Source organism: Cibotium barometz, chromosome 61, assembly GCF_041138505.1.
Source record: "Cibotium barometz isolate CiBa-2024 chromosome 61, ASM4113850v1, whole genome shotgun sequence".
Classification (NCBI taxonomy): Eukaryota; Viridiplantae; Streptophyta; class Polypodiopsida; order Cyatheales; family Cibotiaceae; genus Cibotium; species Cibotium barometz.
The window spans coordinates 6,335,883-6,351,204 of NC_141106.1; the positions used below are offsets into that span (position 1 = coordinate 6,335,883).

The 15,322-nt window shown below is 42.9% G+C and overlaps 1 pseudogene; it reads left to right on the plus strand.

Annotated features, from left to right (window-relative positions):
- Positions 1-14,361: 14,361 nt before the first annotated feature.
- Positions 14,362-15,081, plus strand: LOC147604500 (uncharacterized; annotated as a pseudogene).
- The last annotated feature ends 241 nt before the right edge of the window (positions 15,082-15,322 follow it).

Consider the following 15,322-nt stretch of genomic DNA (forward strand, 5'->3'; position numbering starts at 1 on the left):
GCCGTCTTTGGGATGATGCGAAGGATGGCACCGGGGAGCAGTGAAGAGGATAGCGTGGCTGTGATTGTTGCTGAAGACAAGCTTGACGTGGAGGGTCTTAGCACAGAGGCTGGCGACAACTGTGAGCCGCCGGCGAGACAGGTGGGGGAGCTGCCTAGAAGGCTGGCAGTGGGTATGGTTTTAGGCTGGCGGTGACCAACGTGTGAGAGGGGGCCACCTGGAAGAGAAGGACAGAGGTGTTGCTGCTTGGCTGGTGGGGCCGGTAGCACTGCAGAGAAGCTACCTATGTGGCAGAGGAAGTGCTCGTTGTGAGGTTGGCAGAGGATCAGCACAGAGAGAGAGAGAGAGAGGTGTTGGAGTAGCTGCTGCTGGCGACACACACAAAAGTGATGGGCTACAGAGGAAGCTGAGGGTTGCTGGTGGGGCGCCCTCTGAAGAGAGAGAGAGAGAGAGTGGTCGGGTTCTTTCTGGTGTGGTTGGCCAGCACGCAAGCGAGAGGTTCGCGGCAATTGAAAAAGCTAACTGTGGGCAGAGGCAGTGGATCATGTGCCGATTGAGGATGTGGTATATCCTTGGCAGTGATGACAGGTCAAAGTGTTGATGGGTCGTGTGGTTGAAGAGGCTTGGTCGTCAGACGCAAGGTTGTAATTCCTGAGGTCGTGAGGCCATGGTGGAATTCCCTTGGCAGTAAATCCAGGCCTGAGTGTTTGTATGGTTGTGTGAGTGAGGCTTTTCTGTCGGGAGAAGCTTGTATGATGTGTTTACTTGGGAATATAATTGCTGGGTGTTTACTTGTTTATGGTGCCCCTGTTTTGTGATGTCTTTCTGGTGTGGGTGGTGTGGTGAGCCGTGAGAGAAGTGTTCCAGCCGCCGGTGGCTGGTGGTGCCCCCGTTCGTGGTGTTATTTCCAAGGCTGTTGTTGTGAACAGCTATAGAGGCAGGTGATTCCGTGTCCGAAATTTCCAACAGCTTTCTGGTGCCCCCACTGAGGAGAGCTCTGGTGTTGTTCTTTGCCTAGAAGGGTGTATGTCCCACTGGGATTGTTACAGGTTTTCATGATGTGGTCTTATCCGAAATTTCATGGCAGGAAGGGTGAAGATGTGATTGACTTCTTGGAGCAAATGGAGTTGGCATGCATTAGCAATCATGTGACAGATGAAGAGCAGGTTTTGAAGCTAATAAAGATTTTTTTGAAGGGAGATGCCCGAAGCTGGCTTAAAGATTTTGAAGTACAGGATGCAGCATATGAGCTACATGGTGTTTTGACCTTAGACAGGTTGAAAGAAGGCCTTTTGGGAGCAAGCGGAGGATTCTAGTGTGCTTTGGCAGGAGTTGAGCATCTTGAAGCAGGTCCATGGATGATTTTGTGAAGGTATTTACATGTTTGTGGGGTAAGTGGTGTATGACATTGAAGCAGGAAGTACCTCCTATGTTTCTGAAGAAGAGCTTGTTTATTGATGATTTGTTACCTCATTTGAAGGTCAGGGTTGAGTTGAAGAATCCCAAGTCATTTGATGATGCAGTTAGGGTTGCTAGGGAAAAGGAAGGCAAGATTTTGAAGCAGATGGAGATGGGCATTTATCCGTATGAATGTGTTGTGTCTGCAACAAGGGATATGCATGTAAATTTGGTTGAGGTGGATAAGAGTCCTATGCAAAGTTTGATTAGACAGGAGCCTCAAAGGCCTATACAGGTGCAAAGGGGGATGTTCTATATGCCTTTTGATTTTTTTCCAAAGTCTTTAAAGCATGTGAAGGTGGATGAAAAACAGGTGAAGGAGCAAAGTGAAGATGAGGAGTTGCCAGTGGATTCTTCTTTGGATGGGGACGTCATGGCTGTTCATGACAGTGATTTGGAAGGTTCTATTGAAGATCATTTGCATTCGGATCTGGATGACATGCATGCACATGGAAGTAAAGAGGATGATGCCTTGGGATTGGCTGATGATAAGAAGGAAGAGGAGTTGGATATAGAATGCTTTGAGGATGATTCTTTGCCAGATTCTACAAGGGAGGAGGATGGGGTAGAGACTTGTGATGAAGTGAAGATGGTTTGCAATGCGGATGTGGAGAGCATGGAGGAAGATCCTATTGTTATGGATTTTCTTGGACAGCTTGATGGTGGTCTGGTACCTGCGATGAATGGTGTGGATGTTTTTCCATTAGATGCATTATGTGCTGGGGAGTCTTTGGACGATGATACTAGGGGGTTGGCAACATTCAAGAAGGTATGCATGTAGATTTGGCTGATGAAGAGCGTTGTGATGTGAGTATTGTGCTTGAGGATGATATGTGGGAAGTTGCTAGCCCTTATGAACAGGAGCCAGAGATAGACATGGATGCAAATATGGTCGAGAGTGTAACTAAGGCTTCTTTGCATGTTGCTGAAATGTTAAAGGCAAAGTCCATGGATGATAAGGATTCTGAACCAGTTGAGCTGTATGGTTGTGAAGAGATGCCTGAATTACAAGAGTTAGAAGTGCTTGTGGACACTGCTGTTGGAAAGGATGTGGATTGTTGTGTGCAGAAAGGTCAAAATGTTGAAACCTGGCCTTCACTAGTATTGATAAATTGGATGCTAAATGCTGCAATGCCATAGGTTTTGAAGACATGGAGGTTTGTTGTGGGTGAAGTGTTCTTTCATGGTTTATTTGAAGAGCAAAGGCTTGAGGGTGATGCTGTGTGACCAAAGTCGGTGAATTCTTATCACATGATGGACGGAAATGATTTTGTGGCACATATGGTTGATGTTTGGTATGTAGTGATGCAGCCATTGTGTTTCACAGATATTGGGAAATGGGATGGTGAGTTACAGCAGTTTCCTTTTGATCCTGGTGGATAGCTATTGGATTTATACTTTTGCTGCTACTGAGCATAAATGCTCTAGCAGATGGGAGGGTTGGCAAAGTATGTCAGGCGTTTTTCTGAAAGGTGTTTTGGGCTTATGTACATATGGATGCATGGCATGTGTGAAGACTTGGCCCTGGAATGCCTTGGCAGATGTACAGGGTGGACGATTGGCTGTAGGCTTGTACAGGTTTGTCCGGAACGTGGTCTACTGGAGGTCTGCTACTACTGGAGGTCTGCTGGAGATGACATCAGCAAGCAGCTGCTCCGTTGCTTTGTTTGTGTACGCGTCCCTTTAAATGGAGTGGGCACTCGTGGGTTGTATTTGAAAAAGTGTGTGGAAGCATGGGGCCAAGGTTGCCTCGAATCTTGAACATGGTGTGAAAAGGAAGGTCTTGGTAGCCATCCTCCAGGCTTAAAGAAAAAATTTTAAAAAATGACCATCAACGTGGCCTGCAATGAAAAAGACACTTGGAGGCTTGTTTTGTTGCCAACACGTTGGCCAGCACATGAATGGAGATGCCAGAAGGTTGGCGAAAGCAGGAAAAGCGAGGAGAGTGGTGAGTCGCCGGCTTTGGAGGGAAGGTTGCCCCGCCAGTAGAGAGGAGGAGGCTTCTTTTGTGCGAACTGCAGAGGACAGGCGACTTCTAGGGGAGCCGCCTTGGTGTGTGGCCGCCTTGTGAGAGAGGCTTCTTCTGGTGAGCGGCGGGGGACTGAAGGGCAGGCTGGCGCAGGCGAGGCCGGGATGTGGCCGTCTTTGGGATGCGAAGGATGGCACCGGGGAGCAGTGAAGAGGACAGCGTGGCTGTGATTGCTAAAGACAAGCTTGACGTGGAGGGTCTTGGCAGCACAGAGGCTGGCGGCGACTGTGAGCCGCCCGGCGATAGGTGGGGGAGCCGCCTAGAAGGCTGGCTGTGGGTATGGTTTTAGGCTGGCGGTGACCAACGTGTGAGAGGGAGCCGCCTGGAAGAGAAGGACAAAGGTGTTGCTGCTTGGTTGGTGGGGCTGGTAGCACTGCAGAGAAGCTACCTGTTGGCAGAGGAAGTGCTCGTTGTGAGGTTGGCAGAGGATCAGCACAGAGAGAGAGAGAGAGAGAGAGAGAGAGAAGTGTTGGAGTAGCTGCTGCTCTGCTGGCGACAAACATAGAATTGATGGGCTATAGAGGAAGCTGAGGGTTGCTGGTGGGGCACCCTCTGAAGAGAGAGAGAGAGTGGGGCGCCCTCTGAAGAGAGAGAGAGAGAGTGGCCAGGTTCTTTCTGGTGTGGTTGGCACATCACGCAGGTGAGAGCGATTGAAAAAGCCGACTATGGGCAGAGGCAGTGGATCATGTGCCGATTGAGGATGTGGTGTATCCTTGGCAGTTGACAGGTCAAAGTGTTGATGGGTCGTGTGGTTGAAGAGGCTTGGTCGTCAGATGCAAGGTTGTAATTCCTGAGGTCGTGAGGCCGTGGTGGAATTCCCTTGGTAGCAAATCCAGGCCTGAGTGTTTGTATGGTTGTGTGAGTGAGGCTTTTCTGTCGGGAGAAGCTTGTATAATGTGTTTACTGGGAATATAATTGCTAGGTGTTTACTTGTTTATGGTGCCCCTGTTTTGTGCTGTCTTTCTGGTGTGGGTGGTGTGGTGAGCCGTGAGAGAAGTGTGGCCCCGTTCGTGGTGTTATTTCCAAGGCTGTTGGAGTGGACAGCTATAGAGGCAGGTGATTCCATGTTCGAAATTTCTGACACCAAGCACAACCCTCTATCTCTAAAAAGGAAGTTAAAGAAAAATCCTCGACTTCGGCAACTCCTTGTTCACCACCCTCACCACAGGAGATGGCTGCGTACTTCATTAAAACACCCATGAGTCTCAAATCCATAACCTTAGTGCCAACCAATGTAAAGGAGGTCCCACAACTTTCCACTTCCACCAAAAAGAAAACTCCACCAAGACAACCAAAATCAAGGTATCTTAATAGTATCAAAATGTGTGTGGAGAAGCAGCTACCTGTAGCCCAAGGCTAGTACAAATGTAACAATCCAATTTGGGTGCCTCAATCATCAAAGCCTCTTCCTCAACATAGCACTCAGAGGCTAAGGAAAAATAAACATACTCCACAACACCATCCACAAAAGCCTATGTGAGTTCCTCAAAGAACTCCGACAACTCAACAAGTGTGGGTACCAAAAAGATTACCGCAAGTACAAGGGTACCAAGGAAATACCAAAGGATTCCCAAGCACATCAAAAGGTCCCCTAAGCCTATACAAAGAAAGAATACTCAGCACCAAAAGTGTCAGGCACGAATTTATAATGTTCATGAAAGATGGGTGCACATGCACGTGCTTTAACAACAAGGATACTATGATGGTAATCCCATCATATGGTTTCCAAAATCAAACAAAGTGAAGACAGCCTCACCACCGACTTTGACCACAACACCTTCACCTAAAGTTTAACAAGAATGAAGACCCAAGCAACACAAAGCAAGCCACTGAACCCATCTCGTGCATGCAGCAGCTACACAAGAGCTTGTGTGTTCAGTCAACCCCAATGGTAACCAACCAGAAGCCTTACCTACCGCCTCGACAACAATTAAGCCACAAATTCAAGAATCAATACCCACGTCTGCAAATAGAGACTTATGAACGCATCAAAGATAAACTCATAATGCTCTTTATACCCCAATGGTAACCAACCAGAAGCCTTACCTACCGCCTCGACAACAATTAAGCCACAAATTCAAGAATAAATACCCACGTCTGCAATAGAGACTTATGAGCGCATCAAAGATAAACTCACAATGCTCTTTTTACCCCTCTGGATGTGAAGCACAAGTGCAGAAGCTACACGAGAAACATAAGAACCTCTTCTCTCAAAAAGAGGAAGTAGACACAAGAACCTGTTTCTCGCAAGGTGGTAACAAAACCAAAAAAAATATATATAAGAGAAGAAGAAGAAGAAGAATACACAAACACAAGGGAGTTACACATATGGAATACCTAAAAATGGTAGAATATCCCAAGCAACTCCCACCAACGACCTTCAATGGCCATTATATTTTTGTTAAGCTTATAGCTTACTATTCTTTTGGCTAAGTTAATGTAGCAGTTGCTCCATGAGTACATAACCATACTCATGCGCACTGGAGGACATTTACATCGAGGCCTCGCCACCATCGAGAACTTTCTAGGTACATCTCTGGATGGGGGGGCCATGGTGGACGAAAGCCTGGTCTCAATGGTACAACCCATCGCCCTCCTGGAACTTTACTTCAAATTACAAACCTCTCCAAACAAAAATCTTCACAACACAATGATCTCTAATACTTCGGGAAGATATCTATCTAAACCTCGCAAGTCAATGTAATTCTTTCTAGCTTCGCCAACAAGTGCCTACTTCAACAAAAAGCAGCTGCTACATTCTCGTTCTCATGATTTTGTCTACGTTCCTCCGGATCCTTCCTTCTCTTCTCCCCCATTATTAACATCTCTTAGCTTTCCCACTAACACAAATCACATGTAACCTTTCTTATGATTGACAAAAAAAAAGTGAGCAAAAAATATAAACCCAAAAAAAAACATGCTCATAAAATTATAACCATGCAATCATTCACAAACAACACCACAACCCCCATTCCATCTAGAATTCTCGCTAATTTCTCACCTTTTCATTTACTAACTAGCCCTTCTTACCTTTTCATTTACTAACTAGCCCTTCTTATTCCTTCTAGAGGAACAAAGACCATTGAACATCACTCAACATCAAAGCCATCGACAAAGCTTGTTAATTCTCCCCACACAAAGGTCTTCAACACAATCATAAGGATGCGATCGACATTAGAAAGAGGTGAATGTTAACCCATTTCTAGGGTTAACAAGAGCTACTACCATTATCTTATATCAAGGATTCAAGGTAGATACACCAAAAGGTCATACATTCAAGATATGAAGTAATGGTGTCCAAATCTACAGCTTGGACGGGCTCCCGCAATGGTCAGATAGAATATTTATGGCGATCCCCACTTCAAGAGCATGTGATAGTAAGTTAGGATGAAGTCCCAAGTGATGTACTTCATGAATATATTATGAGAGTAGTCATTGTAATAGCATTAGGCCTCTTATGAGCCTAAAGTGCCCGGCCGGCCACCACAGTTTATCTGAGTGTGAACACTTATGGCCATGTATATAAGTGAAAATCTCTCATAATACAAGGAACTCTCCCATTGTGCAATAGAGTCTTGCTCTTTCTAATATCTCTCTCTAATGTATGCTAGTGAGTGTGTGTGAGTGAAGTGAGGTTAGAGGATGAACGAGTACATGTAGTGCAACACGGTGGTGTGACAACGCTCATGGGAGACGCGATGGAATTGCTTCTCAAGGAGTTGTAGAGCTTGGAGACCTCAAGGGTTATGAGCTTGGCCATTGGAAAGATCCTCACGATAGTTACGGTTCATTAGGTATTCTCTTGTTGGATGTGTTTCAAGGGGGGTTAGTGTCAGCCATAATATCTAGCCCAATAGCATTTCTTCTTTAGCCATTTACAAACCTTTCATCCAATGACCTACTTCATGATGGCTTCATCTAATTCACTGCTATAACTATTTTCAATTGATGTGTGCTAACATGCTCATCGAGGGTTGATAACAAAGTGCTTATCATCCTCTCATACTTATTCCCTTGGTGTCTTCTTTGACATTATATTTTATTCTTACCTTCCCCATCATGTCTACTATCGCCAATAGCTGCATCTAGTTTTCACAAAAATCATCTATAGGAAGAGAAGGATATAACATATCTTCATCCTTACCTTTCTCTATTTTTACCAGTGCCTCGCAGAGTTGCAATGTTATAGCTGTCTTCATAGTATCGGAGTCATTTCCAAATAAATCGCCATCCATAGGATGCATTTTCCATGAGAGCAAATCCTTTCATAAATTTTTGTGGTCCATAGCCCAATCATGAACCAAGCTAGCATCCGATATAAAATGTTCTCCCAAGGATGATGTCATATGAATTCAGTTGGCTAGAAAAGTTCATACCCACAAGGTATGTCAAAATTCAAATGAGAAGATCTTAATCTTTAGATTTTGTAAACTCCCATGAGTTTTGCTATCGTTCCATCTGTCATTTTACAATCAAGTTTTTTTTCTCTAAGGTCAATTTACCCCACTTTTCCTAGCATTGTTTGGAAACGATACTTACACTTGCTCCTTTATCTAGGATAGTTGCAGCTTGATAACCCTCATGCAATTCATGTTATTACTCTTGTAATAATGTCCAAGATGGTTCACCAAAATCTATGCCGTAGAGCAATTTTGCTTCTCCAATCATATTTAAATCCTCCTCGATCAGTGTTGGTACATCTTCATTTGTGGTCTAGATTGGAGTCTTCCCTCTACCAATTCCTTCAAATCGATCCACAAGCTTTGATTTACTCTTGATTTTTTCAAAGAAAGGAAGGCCGTAAATCCTACTACATCTTTTGGATGGTTTGTGTAACTATCAAATTCCAAAGACTCTATGTTCAAGAATGGTTGGTTCCATGAGAGAGAGTTCTCCCCCCTTATCAAACATTCGATTGAACAAGTCCTCCTTCATCTTAGACTTAGAGTCGTAGTGTTCCATAATTTGTTCCAGCAGCAAGGAACCTGGAGTTCTCTTGGGTTCCCTTGTCATTCCCATCTTGGATAAAAAATTATCTATGTAGCCCGATTGTTGGCCCTTAGTCTCTCATTAAATTCTCTTGACTCTCTTGGACTAAGATTCTTGCAACCTCTGATTTTTTAATTTCTAGCTGTGCATTAGGAAATCCCTCTGGTTTGGTCGGCCTCATTTCAACTCGATTCTCCATCTCAACTTCACCCTTCTTTTCCTAAAATTGTGGTTTCTCCTATTTGGAACATGTGGATTTAGTTTCAATAGTTTCCTCATCAAACCCATCCTATATGGTCACTAATGATTCACCTCTTCCTACCTTTCTCACCCTTCTCCTTCTCCCAACTTTGAGTGCTAAGTTAAAGCAGGATCCTTAGTTTGGTCCCTTTGAAGCATTTGTGTCTGAGCTCGTGTTAAGACCCTGAGAGAGGTATAGTTACCAATCCTAGCTACACACTTGTGTTAAGACCCTGAGAAGTACAGTTAGACCCTGAGAGGTACACTTACCAATCTTGGCTATACACTCATCATTTTGAGACTTGTGGTAGGGTTGGTAGAAGTGGATACTTCATTACTTGTTCTATAAAGAACACTCGTGTTAAGACCGTGAGAGGTATAGTTACCAGTCCGGGCTATACACTCATGATTATAAGACTTGTGGTAGGGTTGGTAGAAGTGGATGCTTCATTAGTTGTTCTAAAAGGACAATCGTGTTTGAGCTCATGTTAAGACTTTGAGAGGTACAGTTTGTAGAGTTTGTGTTTGAGCTTGTGTTAAGACCTTGAGAGGTACAATTTGTAGTATTTATGTTTGAGCTCATGTTAAGACCTTGAGAGGTATAGTTACCAATCAAGGCTTTACACTCATTATTCTCAGACCTTTGGTAGGGTTGGTAGAAGTGGATGCTTCATTAGTTGTTCTATAAGGAGATTTTTTAAAGAGATTATCTAATCCACATTTTACACAACTTGCACTAAGGTTCACAATGTTTTGCAAAACATGTTGGCTTGTTGAGGCCAATTTGTGGGGGCATACAACCACACGATGAGAACCTTGGCAATGGTAAAGTTGTAATGGAGCCATTTTTACGTTACCATTCTTGTCCCTTCATTTCCATTGGGTTGTAGTTTGAAACACAGGCACTGGTATTCCTCCTTGCATGATGTAATATTATGGGGAAACTGCTAGAACTTCATTAGTGTATTCAACATTCATCGTTAGATCTCTATAGTAGTCTATGTCATCTGATAAATCCTCAATAACCATGTGATTGACTGGTGTCATTTTAGGTGATGCACATTCCCCTAGACTAGATTTGCATGTTAGATACGTGAGTTCCCTAAACATTCCCATGGACAAGAGGTGCTGGTAATGCAAAAGACAGTCTTGCAGGTAGTTGTGGAAATTGGGATTGTTGTTGTGTCCACAGGTCCCGGCACATACTAGTGTCATGGCTTCCCAACTACACAATACATCATACGGCAAGGTGAGGCCTTAGATGTGGACATTCTGAACTTGTATGATTTTGCCTACAAATTGAGCACCAAACCAGTTCTGTTGTTTGTATGGTTATGATGATAAATTGAGAACTAAATGAGTTCTCTCCTTGGGTAGAGATGCTAGTTCATCGGACCTTCCCTAGTCTGATGTAGCCTTGGTTTGTCCAACAATGCGGTGCTAAGATCATTGAGAGTCATATTCTTAAATTGTTTTCTCACCTTCTCTGAGTTGTTATGTTGGCTCGAAGCATGTGTTCAGGCAATTCCAACATGTTATCCTCAAAATCGAGACTTAGAGTAGTGTGGCATTGCTAATAGACCTACTAAATAGGCCTTTAAATGACTTAACAAAAGATTATGTACCTTTCTTATCCTTCCATGATGGTGTAAGTGCCAAGTCCTCCTCCTTAGAATACATTAACCTTGCCAGGCATGCAGTTTTCAAACATTAAGATTGAGGCTAATTCCCAAGTTAAAAGTCCCTTTATCCTAGGGTACTTGAGTTCTATTATGTAGACAAAAACATTCCTTTAGATGAACTTGAACATGCAGCTCCCCTGTCAAAATAATGGGGAGTATGCACAATGGAAGCAATAGTTGATGAAAAGATAGAGCAACATATATGAGAGAGAGCAAGAACACAAGATGTATAGAAAGCTTCTATATTGCCTTCTATTTCAGCCCCACTACAAATTTGGCTTAACCTTCACCCTCAAGTGTTGTGTTACTTGTGTTGTGTTGTGTTACAAAAAGTGAAGCCTCTTGCCCTTTATATAGGGTTCACCAAGGGCTAGGGTTGGTGGGCCAACCCTAAATCCCTTTTCCACCCACATGCCCACTTTATTTGGGGTGTGTTCACACCTACATGACCTCTTTCTCTCACCCTTTATCATTTGTACATCATATATTTCAACATCCCCCTAGCCTTAGGTGAAACTCTAAGGCCAATGGCCTTCTTATAGAGTTCTATAGTGAATTTTTGACATTGGGTTGGCCCTTCGTTTGACTCATTCCACCTTTGAGTAGGGTTCCTTAGACTCTTTTTATCAATGCTCACATTATAAAGCTTATCCACAAGGGATTAAAAATAGCAATATCAAACCAACTAAAGACCTTTAACCACGTTGAATTTCTTCTACAAAATCCTTGCAAAAGCTTTGGCTCTTAAGCTCTCTTCTCTTATATACCTTCATCAGACCTAAGCAGAAGCAAGGATTAATTAAATGAAGACATTTTGGAAGCTATCTTTGGAAGGGGATGGAATGGGAAATTGAATATTTCTCATCAAGATTGACTTTGATAAAGCCTATAACATGGTAGAGTCTTAATCACTCAATCTCTTTATGATGTAGGCTTTGGTTATCAATTCATTTGGATGTTTAGTTTCTTGTTGTATGGGCTATTGCCTAGGTATAGATCTTACAACTTCCCTCTGAAGTGTTCTATTCGTGCCCCTCTCCCCTCATGTGTTTACCATCACTGCATATGCTTTGAGATGGCTAATGTAGGATCAAGTGCTTAAATGCAATATTAAGGGAATAACGATGCCAGATGGGTATCCTTTAAGTTGGCTCATTAATGAAATTCTTTACATGCAATACCAATTTTATGGTGAAAAATCACGTTAGGTGCCTCCAAGCTATGTTCAACTTCAGGTTTCATGATCGATCATGCATGAACATGAGCAAAGATGGTGTGCTAGTTCTCTGTTTCTCAATCAATCAACTATGGTAGAGATCCTCCAACTATGGTAGAGATCCTCCAACTAGATTATGTCTCGACAGTTCTAAAAGTTGATATTATCATAGTATGAGTGGTTGGTTTATGGCTTGGACTTGTAAGTGTCTATTTACTACAATATAAAATGATAGCTTAAGTTCAAACGGTTGCCTTATATAGTATATATTTTGCTATGGTTTAAGAGTTCCACATTTAACAAAGTTCTTGATGAGTACATACACTATGGATCAAATAATGGTTTAACCACAACCCAAAAATTATACAAATACTAAATAATCAATCACTTAGCTTCTTCACATTCAACATGTTCCAAGCCAATGTGAGAGTATTGTGGAGGAGCTAGGGCACCAAAGCTAAAGTATTGGGATTCTCTCTCCTCGGATTTCAGAGCTTTTGGCAACTCTATGCTCAGCTTGGGGCTCTGGTGGTCTCATAAATTTAACCCCCCCCCCCCCCCCCCCGCCTTAGGTCTTCTTGATACTTACTTAGCAAGGAAGCTAAATTATAAAGGGTTAAGAGGCTGAATGATTGTTGGGATTGGACAACTGTGGGGTGGAAGGCGTTGGATCAATTGACACTGGAATTTTAATTGTCTGTTAGTAGGGAGAGGGATTTGATAGCTCAAGTGCTTATTCATATCCAACTTGGGTGGTGTTCCACTACATTTTGAGCACGCATCCTCTGGGATAGGTGAGAGGAAATTCCATAATTCTTGGAGTTTGATTTCCTAGAGCCTCTAGGTAGAGCCTCTAGGAAAGCACGCATCCTCTAGGATAGGTGAGAGGAAATTCCATAATTCTTGGAGTTTGATTTCCATGGCTGCCCTATGGTCATTGAGGTCCACTTCCACCCTTTCCGGGTGACAGATATTACAAGTGTAGGGCTCTTGTGGGCACTTTGCAAAAGGCTGTCATGCAGACTGTTCTAAGACTAAGCAACAAACTAAGAAACCCATAGGAGGAGAGCCAAACTCCAACATCCAAATCCCTAGTCAAAACTCAAAGCAAAACCATGGTAAGGATAACATCTCACAGAAGGCTTCTAATGCTCAGGCAAAGAAAGCTAAGGCTGATGGAGCTGGAGAGGGTACAAGCAAAGCTGTCAAGTAGAAGGACAAAGAAAATGATGATTGGTGAATAATCACTTAAAAGAAGAATGAGAAATGTAAGAGCCTACTCCAAAGCAACCCTGTGGAGGAAATCACCAACAAGTAGGGCACAAGGAGCAACATTAAAAGGGATGTTAGAATTAGACCTAAGGAGTTTGTTGTCCTGTTGGAGGGAGGGAGTCAAGGGATTATCAAGTTTTGGATGGAAATGTTATGGAAATGAGAATTGTGAAATTATTTGATATTTTATGTGATATTTATGGTACGCTCATTTGCCACACGGTCGTGTGACTGGCTACACGTGAGAGTGTGGAGCAATGGTCATGTCGTGTTAGGCGGATAACTAAGGTTTAATGTTTCTTGTGTTTTTGGTGAGCAGATCAGTGCAGGGAGTAACGTGGGTGCAATGGATTTTGGCCAGTGCTGCGCGGCCATCGTATTTTGATGTGCGATGATGGTAGCCCATCCATAGTTTCATTTAATTAAAGTGCAACAATTTTAATGTAAATAGCCAAGCTTTGGGACCAAGTTACTTTTTGATATTAATGGCCAGAGTGGAATGTATCATGATAAATTTGTGAGCACTTGCTTTTTGCTAATACATAAATACATGCATGAGGAAACGTGCTCACTCATGTATGGGGGAAAATTGAACCCAAACTCTTTGTCGTGCATAGTTGCTTTATGTATCTCCTTCTTGTTTATTTGTAAGGCTTGAAGCTATGGTTATGGAGGTTTAATAACAGCATTGGTATTAGAGCTCGGATTCTATTGGTTAGTTTGTGACATCATGGAGTAGTCTCTTCCTCCTGTACCCTCAAGATGAAGTTGTCTTTCTTCTTCCTTGGAAGCCTTCTATTGACTGAAGGTAAGCTTTTTGGAACCCAAGAGAACCAAAGTCTGATAACCAGTGAACGGGCGCTAGGGGAGGGCAATCAACGGCCCCGTGGAACATCAACCACCTTCAAACAGCGGGCGAGAAGAAACCGCCAAGCAGCGGAAACGGAAGCCCAGCGTCACACGCCACACAACACAGAGCCAATCTTTGGGCATGGTTAATAGCGCAACAACGGGTAAAACCATGGATCCAGTGTACCAGCCTTGCAGCATCTAAAACCACCCTTCAATTGTTTCGATTTTCTCTCGGCGGCTCCCTTCAACGTTACGTTTTCTTTATTCTGCAGCCTTATAATCCAAGCTCTTATTATTAACCCTTTGAATACTTAAACCCTTACAAAGCCTTTATTATTAAGCCTTGGAATACTTAAAGCCTTACAAAGCCTTTATTATTAAGCCTTTGAATACTCAAACCCTTATAGCAAGTACACTTTTTTTTTCATCAAAGTAAGTGGACCCTTCTTCATATTATCAAAGCTTAACATACTTTTTTTTTAACATGCCTAATATACCTCGCAGACATCCTTATATCTTCTCGATCCTTATCTCGGCAACACCAATCAAGTCATCAATTTTGAAGAGGGTAATTCACAAGTGTAATTCATCGGTGCTCAGCTTTCAATTTTCTTTACTTCATCATGCCGTTAAGCGACAATTCGTTGCAACTTAACTCTGACATGGATACCCCTTTGCCTGAGGCTACTCTAGAGCAACAAATTTATTTGTTGCAAACAACAACTTTAAGAAACGCCAATTACAAGACCGTGACAACAACTCCGAGACTCAGACACGCTGAGGATGACCGAATTGCTAAAAGTTTGCGAGCCACGTTTGATGCTTAACAAACTCGCAAAGAACAAAAGATAAGTCATCGTCGCTCCTTTACTTTTTCTCGCTTCAATGGTCGCGAAGATGGAAATTTTGTTTTATCATGGTTGAGTCAATTTGATGACTACTTTGCTGAAGAAATTTTTTTCGAGGGTGACAAAATCAAAGGCGCCACCAACCACATGAATAATAAAGCTGCTTTATGGTGGAACGTGCTTTGCAATAGCATTGATCGCCCTACCACTTGGGCCTTGTTCCAAAAGAAGGTCAAACAATCATTCTTACCGCCTCAGTTTCATCTTCACGCGCGTCGCGCATGGATTGAAGGTGAAAACGTGAGTCGATATACTGAGTGTTTTTGGCAACGCCTCTTACTCCTTCGCATGCTTGAAGATGTGCCTGAGGATTCACTTCGACGCAAATACGAAGATGGTCTTCAACGTGGTATACAATCAAAAATCAATACTTTGAAGCCCTCTTCACTCTATGAAGCAATTTCTTTTACTCATGATGCGGAGAGAGAGTTTTGATCTATTGCCCAGATGGTTCGCTCTTCTCAAAAGACTACTCCATTTTGACAACCACAAGCGGCAACTCAAAATTGACAATCATCTTGGGTAACAAACAATCGTAATAACTTTCATAAACCTTTTGTTACTCCACGCACTAACACGTTTAACAACACTCATGCATCCACTTTTCCAAATAAAAATGTATCTAATGTGACTAATTCCAAGCCAAATGATATAAATTGAAAGCCCCAGCCTAGCC